This window comes from Euprymna scolopes, chromosome 46 (genome assembly GCF_053919585.1).
Source record: "Euprymna scolopes isolate OS-2025 chromosome 46, ASM5391958v1, whole genome shotgun sequence".
Lineage (NCBI taxonomy): Eukaryota > Metazoa > Mollusca > Cephalopoda > Sepiida > Sepiolidae > Euprymna > Euprymna scolopes.
The window spans coordinates 121,129,269-121,141,759 of record NC_136527.1 but is presented as its reverse complement, the minus strand read 5'-3'; the positions used below and the strand labels follow the sequence as shown (position 1 = coordinate 121,141,759).

The 12,491-nt window shown below is 22.8% G+C and overlaps 1 long non-coding RNA gene across 2 annotated transcripts in view; it reads left to right on the top strand.

Annotated features, from left to right (window-relative positions):
* Positions 1–2,792: 2,792 nt before the first annotated feature.
* The window catches only part of LOC145271218 (uncharacterized), a 44,247-nt gene continuing 34,548 nt past the window's right edge, over positions 2,793–12,491 (top strand). For both annotated transcript variants that reach the window (XR_013865757.1, XR_013865756.1), the window contains exons 1-3: positions 2,793–5,766; positions 8,198–9,237; positions 10,074–11,862. This is a non-coding gene — a long non-coding RNA (uncharacterized LOC145271218). The remainder of the gene's footprint in view (positions 5,767–8,197; positions 9,238–10,073; positions 11,863–12,491) is intronic.

The following is a 12,491-nucleotide window of genomic DNA, read 5'->3' as shown; positions in this document are numbered from 1 at the left end:
ACAACTTAATTTGAAGGTGATGTCATTATAAAAAAAAGAATAAAAAAAAGGTGCTTATTTAAATTGGCCCTTATAGCGATAATTAAAAAAGTAAAGAAAATATGACAATAAAAGAGAGACAACTTAAATTGAAGGTGATGTCATTATAAAAAAAAATACACAAAAAGGTGCTTATTTAAATTGGCACTTATAGCGATAATTAAAAAAAAGTAAAGAAAATATGACAATAAAAGAGAGACAACTTAATTTGAAGGTGATGTCATTATAAAAAAAAGAATAAAAAAAAAGGTGCTTATTTAAATTGGCACTTACAGCGATAATTAAAAAAAAGTAAAGAAACTATGACAATAAAAGAGAGACAACTTAATTTGAAGGTGATGTCATTATAAAAAAAAAACACAAAAAGGTGCTTATTTAAATTGGCACTTATAGCACTAATTAAAAAAAGTAAAGAAAATATGACAATAAAAGAGAGACAACTTAAATTGAAGGTGATGTCATTATAAAAAAAAAAGATTAAAAAAAGGTGCTTATTTAAATTGGCACTTATAGCGATAATTAAAAAAGTAAAGAAAATATGACAATAAAAGAGAGACAACTAAATTTGAAGGTGATGTCATTATAAAAAAAAGATTAAAAAAAAGGTGCTTATTTAAATTGGCACTTATAACGGTAATTAAAAAAAAGTAAAGAAAATATGACAATAAAAGAGAGACAACTTAATTTGAAGGTGATGTCATTATAAAAAAAAAGAATAAAAAAGGTGCTTATTAAAATTGGCACTTATAGCGATAATTAAAAAAAAGTAAAGAAAATATGACAATAAAAGAGAGACAACTTAATTTGAAGGTGATGGCATTATAAAAAAAAAGAATAAAAAAAGGTGCTTATTTAAATTGGCACTTATAGTGATAATTAAAAAAAAGTAAACAAAATATGACAATAAAAGAGAGACAACTTAATTTGAAGGTGATGTCATTATAAAAAAAAATACACAAAAAAGTGCTTATTTAAATTGGCACTTATAGCGAAAATTAAAAAAAAGTAAAGAAAATATGACAATAAAAGAGAGACAACTTAATTTGAAGGTGATGTCATTATAAAAAGAATACACAAAAAGGTGCTTATTTAAATTGGCACTTATAGCGATAATTAAAAAAAAGTAAAGAAAATATGACAATAAAAGAGAGACAACCTCATTTGAAGGTGATGTCATTATAAAAAAAAGATTAAAAAAAGGTGCTTGTTTAAATTGGCACTTATAGCGATAATTAAAAAAAAAGTAAAGAAAATATGACAATAAAAGAGAGACAACTTAATTTGAATGTGATGCCATTATAAAAAAAAGAATAAAAAAGGTGCTTATTTAAATTGGCACTTATAGCGATAATTAAAAAAAAGTAAAGAAAATATGACAATAAAAGAGAGACAACTTAATTTGAAGGTGATGTCATTATAAAAAAAAAGAATAAAAAAAGGTGCTTATTTAAATTGGCACTTATAGCGATAATTAAAAAAAAGTAAAGAAAATATGACAATAAAAGAGAGACAACTTAATTTGAAGGTGATGTCATTATAAAAAAAAGAATAAAAAAAAGGTGCTTATTTAAATTGGCACTTATAGCGATAATTAAAAAAAAGTAAAGAAAATATGACAATAAAAGAGAGACAACTTAATTTGAATGTGATGCCATTATAAAAAAAAGAATAAAAAAGGTGCTTATTTAAATTGGCACTTATAGCGATAATTAAAAAAAAGTAAAGAAAATATGACAATAAAAGAGAGACAACTTAATTTGAAGGTGATGTCATTATAAAAAAAAAGAATAAAAAAAGGTGCTTATTTAAATTGGCACTTATAGTGATAATTAAAAAAAAGTAAACAAAATATGACAATAAAAGAGAGACAACTTAATTTGAAGGTGATGTCATTATAAACAAAAATACACAAAAAAGTGCTTATTTAAATTGGCACTTATAGCGAAAATTAAAAAAAAGTAAAGAAAATATGACAATAAAAGAGACACAACTTAATGTGAAGGTGATGTCATTATAAAAAGAATACACAAAAAGGTGCTTATTTAAATTGGCACTTATAGCGATAATTAAAAAAAAGTAAAGAAAATATGACAATAAAAGAGAGACAACCTCATTTGAAGGTGATGTCATTATAAAAAAAAGATTAAAAAAAGGTGCTTGTTTAAATTGGCACTTATAGCGATAATTAAAAAAAAAGTAAAGAAAATATGACAATAAAAGAGAGACAACTTAATTTGAATGTGATGCCATTATAAAAAAAAGAATAAAAAAGGTGCTTATTTAAATTGGCACTTATAGCGATAATTAAAAAAAAGTAAAGAAAATATGACAATAAAAGAGAGACAACTTAATTTGAAGGTGATGTCATTATAAAAAAAAGAATAAAAAAAAGGTGCTTATTTAAATTGGCACTTATAGCGATAATTAAAAAAAGTAAAGAAAATATGACAATAAAAGAGAGACAACTTAATTTGAATGTGATGCCATTATAAAAAAAAGAATAAAAAAGGTGCTTATTTAAATTGGCACTTATAGCGATAATTAAAAAAAAGTAAAGAAAATATGACAATAAAAGAGAGACAACTTAATTTGAAGGTGATGTCATTATAAAAAAAAAGAATAAAAAAGGTGCTTATTTAAATTGGCACTTATAGTGATAATTAAAAAAAAGTAAAGAAAATATGACAATAAAAGAGAGACAACTTAATTTGAAGGTGATGTCATTATAAAAAAAAGAATAAAAAAAGGTGCTTATTTAAATTGGCACTTATAGCGATAATTAAAAAAGAGTAAAGAAAATATGACAATAAAAGAGAGACAACTTAATTTGAAGGTGATGTCATTATAAAAAAAAAGAATAAAAAAGGTGCTTATTTAAATTGGCACTTATAGTGATAATTAAAAAAAAGTAAAGAAAATATGACAATAAAAGAGAGACAACTTAATTTGAAGGTGATGTCATTATAAAAAAAAGATTAAAAAAAGTGCTTATTTAAATTGGCACTTATAGCGATAATTAAAAAAAGTAAAGAAAATATGACAATAAAAGAGAGACAACTTAATTTGAAGGTGATGTCATTATAAAAAAAAGAATAAAAAAAAGGTGCTTATTTACATTGGCACTTATAGCGATAATTAAAAAAAAGTAAACGAAAATATGACAATAAAAGAGAGACAACTTAATTTGAAGGTGATGTCATTATAAAAAAAAATATTTAAAAAAAGGTGCTTATTTAAATTGGCACTTATAGCGATAATTAAAAAAAAGTAAAGAAAATATGACAATAAAAGAGAGACAACTTAATTTGAAGGTGATGTCATTATAAAAAAAAAGAATAAAAAAGGTGCTTATTTAAATTGGCACTTATAGCGATAATTAAAAAAAAGTAAAGAAAATATGACAATAAAAGAGAGACAACTTAATTTGAAGGTGATGTCATTATAAAAAAAAGATTAAAAAAGGGTGCTTATTTAAATTGGCACTTATAGCGATAATTAAAAAAAAGTAAAGAAAATATGACAATAAAAGAGAGACAACTTAATTTGAAGGTGATGTCATTATAAAAAAAAGATTAAAAAAGGGTGCTTATTTAAATTGGCACTTATAGTGATAATTAAAAAAGAGTAAAGAAAATATGACAATAAAAGAGAGACAACTTAATTTGAAGGTGATGTCATTATAAAAAAAATACACAAAAAGGTGCTTATTTAAATTGGCACTCATAGCGATAATTAAAAAAAAGTAAAGAAAAAATGACAATAAAAGAGAGACAACTTAATTTGAAGGTGATGTCATTTAAAAAAAAAAAAAAAAAAGGTGCTTATTTAAATTGGCACTTATAGCGATAATTAAAAAAAAGTAAAGAAAATATGACAATAAAAGAGAGACAACTTAATTTGAAGGTGATGTCATTATAAAAAAAAGAATAAAAAAAAGGTGCTTATTTACATTGGCACTTATAGCGATAATTAAAAAAAAGTAAAGTGATTATGACAATAAAAGAGAGACAACTTAATTTGAAGGTGATGTCATTATAAAAAAAAGAATAAAAAAAAGGTGCTTATTTAAATTGGCACTTATAGCGATAATTAAAAAAAAGTAAAGAAAATATTACAATAAAAGAGAGACAACTTAATTTGAAGGTGATGTCATTATAAAAAAAAGAATAAAAAAAGGTGCTTATTTAAATTGGCACTTATAGTGATAATTAAAAAAAAGTAAAGAAAATATGACAATAAAAGAGAGACAACTTAATTTGAAGGTGATGTCATTATAAAAAAAAGAATAAAACAGGTGCTTATTTAAATTGGCACTTATAGCGATAATTAAAAAAAAGTAAAGAAAATATTACAATAAAAGAGAGACAACTTAATTTGAAGGTGATGTCATTACAAAAAACAGAATAAAAAAAAAGTGCCTGTTCAAATTGGCACTTATAACGATAATTAAAAAATAGTAAAGAAAATATGACAATAAAAGAGAGACAACTTAATTTGAAGGTGATGTCATTTAAAAAAAAAAAAGAATAAAAAAAAGGTGCTTATTTAAATTGGCACTTATAGCGATAATTAAAAAAAAGTAAAGAAAATATGACAATAAAAGAGAGACAACTTAATTTGAAGGTGATGTCATTACAAAAAAAAGAATAAAAAAAAGGTGCTTATTTAAATTGGCACTTATAGCGATCATTAAAAAAAAGTAAAGAAAATATGACAATAAAAGAGAGACAACTTAATTTGAAGGTGATTTCATTATAAAAAAAAGAATAAAAAAAAGGTGCTTATTTACATTGGCACTTATAGCGATAATTAAAAAAAAGTAAAGTGATTATGACAATAAAAGAGAGACAACTTAATTTGAAGGTGATGTCATTATAAAAAAAAGATTAAAAAAGGGTGCTTATTTAAATTGGCACTTATAGCGATAATAAAAAAAAGTAAAGAAAATATGACAATAAAAGAGAGACAACTTAATTTGAAGGTGATGTCATTATAAAAAAAGAATTAAAAAAAGGTGCTTATTTAAATTGGCACTTATAGTGATAATTAAAAAAAAGTAAAGAAAATATGACAATAAAAGAGAGACAACTTAAATTGAAGGTGATGTCATTATAAAAAAAAATACACAAAAAGGTGCTTATTTAAATTGGCACTTATAGCGATAATTAAAAAAAAGTAAAGAAAATATGACAATAAAAGAGAGACAACTTAATTTGAAGGTGATGTCATTATAAAAAAAAAGAATAATAAAAGGTGCTTATTTAAATTGGCACTTATAGCGATAATTAAAAAAGTAAAGAAAATATTACAATAAAAGAGAGACAACTTAATTTGAAGGTGATGTCATTATAAAAAAAAGAATAAAAAAAAGGTGCGTGTTTAAATTGGCACTTATAGCGATAATTCAAAAAAAGTAAAGAAAATATGACGATAAAAGGGAGACAACTTAATTTGAAGGTAATGTCATTATAAAACAAAGATTAAAAAAGGGTGCTTATTTCAATTGGCACTTATAGCGACAATTAAAAAAAAGTAAAGAAAATATGACAATAAAAGAGAGACAACTTAATTTGAAGGTGATGTCATTATAAAAAAAGAATTAAAAAAAAGGTGCTTATTTAAATTGGCACTTATAGTGATAATTAAAAAAAAGTAAAGAAAATATGACAATAAAAGAGAGACAACTTAATTTGAAGGTGATGTCATTATAAAAAAAGAATAAAAAAGGTGCTTATTTAAATTGGCACTTATAGCGATAATTAAAAAAAAGTAAAGAAAATATGACAATAAAAGAGAGACAACTTAATTTGAAGGTGATGTCATTATAAAAAAAAAGAATAAAAAAAGGTGCTTATTTAAATTGGCACTCATAGTGATAATTAAAAAAAAGTAAAGTAAATATGACAATAAAAGAGAGACAACTTAATTTTAAGGTGATGTCATTATAAAAAAAAAAAAAGGTGCTTATTAAAATTGGCACTTATAGCGATAATAAAAACAAGTAAAGAAAATATGACAATAAAAGAGAGACAACTTAATTTGAAGGTGATGTCATTATAAAAAAAAGAATAAAAAATGTGCCTGTTTAAATTGGCACTTATAGCGATAATTAAAAAAGAGTAAAGAAAATATGACAATAAAAGAGAGACAACTTAATTTGAACGTGATGTCATTACAATAAAAAAAGAATAAAAAATGTTTCTTATTAAAATTGGCACTTATAGCGATAATTAAAAAAAGTAAAGAAAATATGACAATAAAAGAGAGACAACTTAATTTGAAGGTGATGTCATTATAAAAAAAAGAATAACAAAAGGTTCTTATTTAAATTTGCACTTATAGCGATAATTAAAACAAGTAAAGAAAATATGACAATAAAAGAGAGACAACTTAATTTGAAGGTGATGTCATTATAAAAAAAAGAATAAAAAAAGGTGCTTTTTTAAATTGACAATTACTGCGATAATTAAAAAAAAGTAAAGAAAATATGACAATAAAAGAGAGACAACTTAATTTGAAGTAAAGTAAAGAAAATATGACAATGAAAGAGAGACAACTTAATTTGAAGGTGATGTCATTATAAAAAAAATATTTAAAAAAAGGTACTTATTTTAATTGGCACTTATAGCGATAATAAAAAAAAAGTAAAGAAAATATGACAATAAAAGAGAGACAACTTAATTTGAAGGTGATGTCATTATAAAAAAAAATAAACAAAAAGGTGCTTATTTAAATTGGCACTTATAGCGATAATTAAAAAAAAGTAAAGAAAATATGACAATAAAAGAGAGACAACTTAATTTGAAGGTGATGTCATTGTAAAAAAAAGAATAAAAAAAGGTGCTTATTTAAATTGGCACTTATAGTGATAATTAAAAAAAAGTAAAGAAAATATGACAATAAAAGAGAGACAACTTAATTTGAAGGTGATGTCATTATAAAAAAAAAGAATAAAAAAAAGGTGCTTATTTAAATTGGCACTTATAGCGATAATTAAAAAAAAGTAAAGAAAATATGACAATAAAAGAGAGACAACTTAATTTGAAGGTGATGTCATTATAAAAAAAAGAAAAAAAAAAAGGTGCTTATTTAAATTGGCACTTATAGCGATAATTAAAAAAAATAAAGAAAATATGACAATAAAAGAGAGACAACTTAATTTGAAGGTGATGTCATTATAAAAAAAAAGAATAAAAAAAGGTGCTTATTTAAATTGGCACTTATAGCGATAATTAAAAAAAAGTAAAGAAAATATGACAATAAAAGAGAGACAACTTAATTTGAAGGTGATGTCATTATAAAAAAAAGAATAAAAAAAAGGTGCTTATTTAAATTGGCACTTATAGCGATAATTAAAAAAAAGTAAAGAAAATATGACAATAAAAGAGAGACAACTCAATTTGAAGGTGATGTCATTATAAAAAAAAAGAATAAAAAAAGGTGCTTATTTAAATTGGCACTTATAGCGATAATTAAAAAAGTAAAGAAAATATGACAATAAAAGAGAGACAACTTAATTTGAAGGTGATGTCATTATAAAAAAAAGATTAAAAAAAAGGTGCTTATTTAAATTGGCACTTATAACGGTAATTAAAAAAAAGTAAAGAAAATATGACAATAAAAGAGAGACAACTTAATTTGAAGGTGATGTCATTATAAAAAAAAAAGAATAAAAAAAGGTGCTTATTTAAATTGGCACTTATAGCGATAATTAAAAAAAAGTAAAGAAAATATGACAATAAAAGAGAGACAACTTAATTTGAAGGTGATGTCATTATAAAAAAAAAAGAATAAAAAAAGGTGCTTATTTAAATTGGCACTTATAGCGATAATTAAAAAAGTAAAGAAAATATGACAATAAAAGAGAGACAACTTAATTTGAAGGTGATGTCATTATAAAAAAAATATTTAAAAAAAGTTGCTTATTTAAATTGGCACTTATAGTGATAATTAAAAAAAAGTAAAGAAAATATGACAATAAAAGACAGACAACTTAATTTGAAGGTGATGTCATTATAAAAAAAATATTTAAAAAAAGTTGCTTATTTAAATTGGCACTTATAGCGATAATTAAAAAAAAGTAAAGAAAATATGACAATAAAAGAGAGACAACTTAATTTGAAGGTGATGTCATTATAAAAAAAAGAATTAAAAAAAGGTGCTTATTTAAATTGGCACTTATAGCGATAATTAAAAAAAAGTAAAGAAAATATGACAATAAAAGAGAGACAACTTAATTTGAACGTGATGTCATTATAAAAAAAAGAATAAAAAAAAGGTGCTTATTTAAATTGGCACTTATAGCGATAATTAAAAAAGTAAAGAAAATATGACAATAAAAGAGAGACAACTTAAATTGAAGGTGATGTCATTATAAAAAAAAATACACAAAAAGGTGCTTATTTAAATTGGCACTTATAGCGATAATTAAAAAAAAGTAAAGAAAATATGACAATAAAAGAGAGACAACTTAATTTGAAGGTGATGTCATTATAAAAAAAAGAATAAAAAAAAGGTGCTTATTTAAATTGGCACTTATAGCGATAATTAAAAAAAAGTAAAGAAACTATGACAATAAAAGAGAGACAACTTAATTTGAAGGTGATGTAATTATAAAAAAAAAACACAAAAAGGTGCTTATTTAAATTGGCACTTATAGCACTAATTAAAAAAAGTAAAGAAAATATGACAATAAAAGAGAGACAACTTTATTTGAAGGTGATGTCATTATAAAAAAAAGAATAAAAAAAAGGTGCTTATTTAAATTGGCACTTATAGCGATAATTAAAAAAAAGTAAAGAAAATATGACAATAAAAGAGAGACAACTTAAATTGAAGGTGATGTCATTTTAAAAAAAAAAGATTAAAAAAAGGTGCTTATTTAAATTGGCACTTATAGCGATAATTAAAAAAGTAAAGAAAATATGACAATAAAAGAGAGACAACTTAATTTGAAGGTGATGTCATTATAAAAAAAAGATTAAAAAAAAGGTGCTTATTTAAATTGGCACTTATAACGGTAATTAAAAAAAAGTAAAGAAAATATGACAATAAAAGAGAGACAACTTAATTTGAAGGTGATGTCATTATAAAAAAAAAAGAATAAAAAAAGGTGCTTATTTAAATTGGCACTTATAGCGATAATTAAAAAAAAGTAAAGAAAATATGACAATAAAAGAGAGACAACTTAATTTGAAGGTGATGTCATTATAAAAAAAAAAGAATAAAAAAAGGTGCTTATTTAAATTGGCACTTATAGCGATAATTAAAAAAGTAAAGAAAATATGACAATAAAAGAGAGACAACTTAATTTGAAGGTGATGTCATTATAAAAAAAATATTTAAAAAAAGTTGCTTATTTAAATTGGCACTTATAGTGATAATTAAAAAAAAGTAAAGAAAATATGACAATAAAAGACAGACAACTTAATTTGAAGGTGATGTCATTATAAAAAAAATATTTAAAAAAAGTTGCTTATTTAAATTGGCACTTATAGCGATAATTAAAAAAAAGTAAAGAAAATATGACAATAAAAGAGAGACAACTTAATTTGAAGGTGATGTCATTATAAAAAAAAGAATTAAAAAAAGGTGCTTATTTAAATTGGCACTTATAGCGATAATTAAAAAAAAGTAAAGAAAATATGACAATAAAAGAGAGACAACTTAATTTGAACGTGATGTCATTATAAAAAAAAGAATAAAAAAAAGGTGCTTATTTAAATTGGCACTTATAGCGATAATTAAAAAAGTAAAGAAAATATGACAATAAAAGAGAGACAACTTAAATTGAAGGTGATGTCATTATAAAAAAAAATACACAAAAAGGTGCTTATTTAAATTGGCACTTATAGCGATAATTAAAAAAAAGTAAAGAAAATATGACAATAAAAGAGAGACAACTTAATTTGAAGGTGATGTCATTATAAAAAAAAGAATAAAAAAAAGGTGCTTATTTAAATTGGCACTTATAGCGATAATTAAAAAAAAGTAAAGAAACTATGACAATAAAAGAGAGACAACTTAATTTGAAGGTGATGTAATTATAAAAAAAAAACACAAAAAGGTGCTTATTTAAATTGGCACTTATAGCACTAATTAAAAAAAGTAAAGAAAATATGACAATAAAAGAGAGACAACTTTATTTGAAGGTGATGTCATTATAAAAAAAAGAATAAAAAAAAGGTGCTTATTTAAATTGGCACTTATAGCGATAATTAAAAAAAAGTAAAGAAAATATGACAATAAAAGAGAGACAACTTAAATTGAAGGTGATGTCATTTTAAAAAAAAAAGATTAAAACAAGGTGCTTATTTAAATTGGCACTTATAGCGATAATTAAAAAAGTAAAGAAAATATGACAATAAAAGAGAGACAACTTAATTTGAAGGTGATGTCATTATAAAAAAAAGATTAAAAAAAAGGTGCTTATTTAAATTGGCACTTATAACGGTAATTAAAAAAAAGTAAAGAAAATATGACAATAAAAGAGAGACAACTTAATTTGAAGGTGATGTCATTATAAAAAAAAAGAATAAAAAAAGGTGCTTATTTAAATTGGCACTTATAGCGATAATTAAAAAAAAGTAAAGAAAATATGACAATAAAAGAGAGACAACTTAATTTGAAGGTGATGTCATTATAAAAACCAGAATAAAAAAAAGGTGCTTATTTAAATTGGCACTTATAGCGATAATTAAAAAAAAGTAAAGAAAATATGACAATAAAAGAGAGACAACTTAATTTGAATGTGATGCCATTATAAAAAAAAGAATAAAAAAGGTGCTTATTTAAATTGGCACTTATAGCGATAATTAAAAAAAAGTAAAGAAAATATGACAATAAAAGAGAGACAACTTAATTTGAAGGTGATGTCATTATAAAAAAAAGAATAAAAAAAAGGTGCTTATTTAAATTGGCCCTTATAGCGATAATTAAAAAAGTAAAGAAAATATGACAATAAAAGAGAGACAACTTAAATTGAAGGTGATGTCATTATAAAAAAAAATACACAAAAAGGTGCTTATTTAAATTGGCACTTATAGCGATAATTAAAAAAAAGTAAAGAAAATATGACAATAAAAGAGAGACAACTTAATTTGAAGGTGATGTCATTATAAAAAAAAGAATAAAAAAAAGGTGCTTATTTAAATTGGCACTTATAGCGATAATTAAAAAAAAGTAAAGAAACTATGACAATAAAAGAGAGACAACTTAATTTGAAGGTGATGTCATTATAAAAAAAAAACACAAAAAGGTGCTTATTTAAATTGGCACTTATAGCACTAATTAAAAAAAGTAAAGAAAATATGACAATAAAAGAGAGACAACTTTATTTGAAGGTGATGTCATTATAAAAAAAAGAATAAAAAAAAGGTGCTTATTTAAATTGGCACTTATAGCGATAATTAAAAAAAAGTAAAGAAAATATGACAATAAAAGAGAGACAACTTAAATTGAAGGTGATGTCATTTTAAAAAAAAAAAGATTAAAAAAAGGTGCTTATTTAAATTGGCACTTATAGCGATAATTAAAAAAGTAAAGAAAATATGACAATAAAAGAGAGACAACTTAATTTGAAGGTGATGTCATTATAAAAAAAAGATTAAAAAAAAGGTGCTTATTTAAATTGGCACTTATAACGGTAATTAAAAAAAAGTAAAGAAAATATGACAATAAAAGAGAGACAACTTAATTTGAAGGTGATGTCATTATAAAAAAAAAAGAATAAAAAAAGGTGCTTATTTAAATTGGCACTTATAGCGATAATTAAAAAAAAGTAAAGAAAATATGACAATAAAAGAGAGACAACTTAATTTGAAGGTGATGTCATTATAAAAAAAAAAGAATAAAAAAAGGTGCTTATTTAAATTGGCACTTATAGCGATAATTAAAAAAGTAAAGAAAATATGACAATAAAAGAGAGACAACTTAATTTGAAGGTGATGTCATTATAAAAAAAATATTTAAAAAAAGTTGCTTATTTAAATTGGCACTTATAGTGATAATTAAAAAAAAGTAAAGAAAATATGACAATAAAAGACAGACAACTTAATTTGAAGGTGATGTCATTATAAAAAAAATATTTAAAAAAAGTTGCTTATTTAAATTGGCACTTATAGCGATAATTAAAAAAAAGTAAAGAAAATATGACAATAAAAGAGAGACAATTTAATTTGAAGGTGATGTCATTATAAAAAAAAGAATTAAAAAAAGGTGCTTATTTAAATTGGCACTTATAGCGATAATTAAAAAAAAGTAAAGAAAATATGACAATAAAAGAGAGACAACTTAATTTGAACGTGATGTCATTATAAAAAAAAGAATAAAAAAAAGGTGCTTATTTAAATTGGCACTTATAGCGATAATTAAAAAAGTAAAGAAAATATGACAATAAAAGAGAGACAACTTAAATTGAAGGTGATGTCATTATAAAAAAAAATACACAAAAA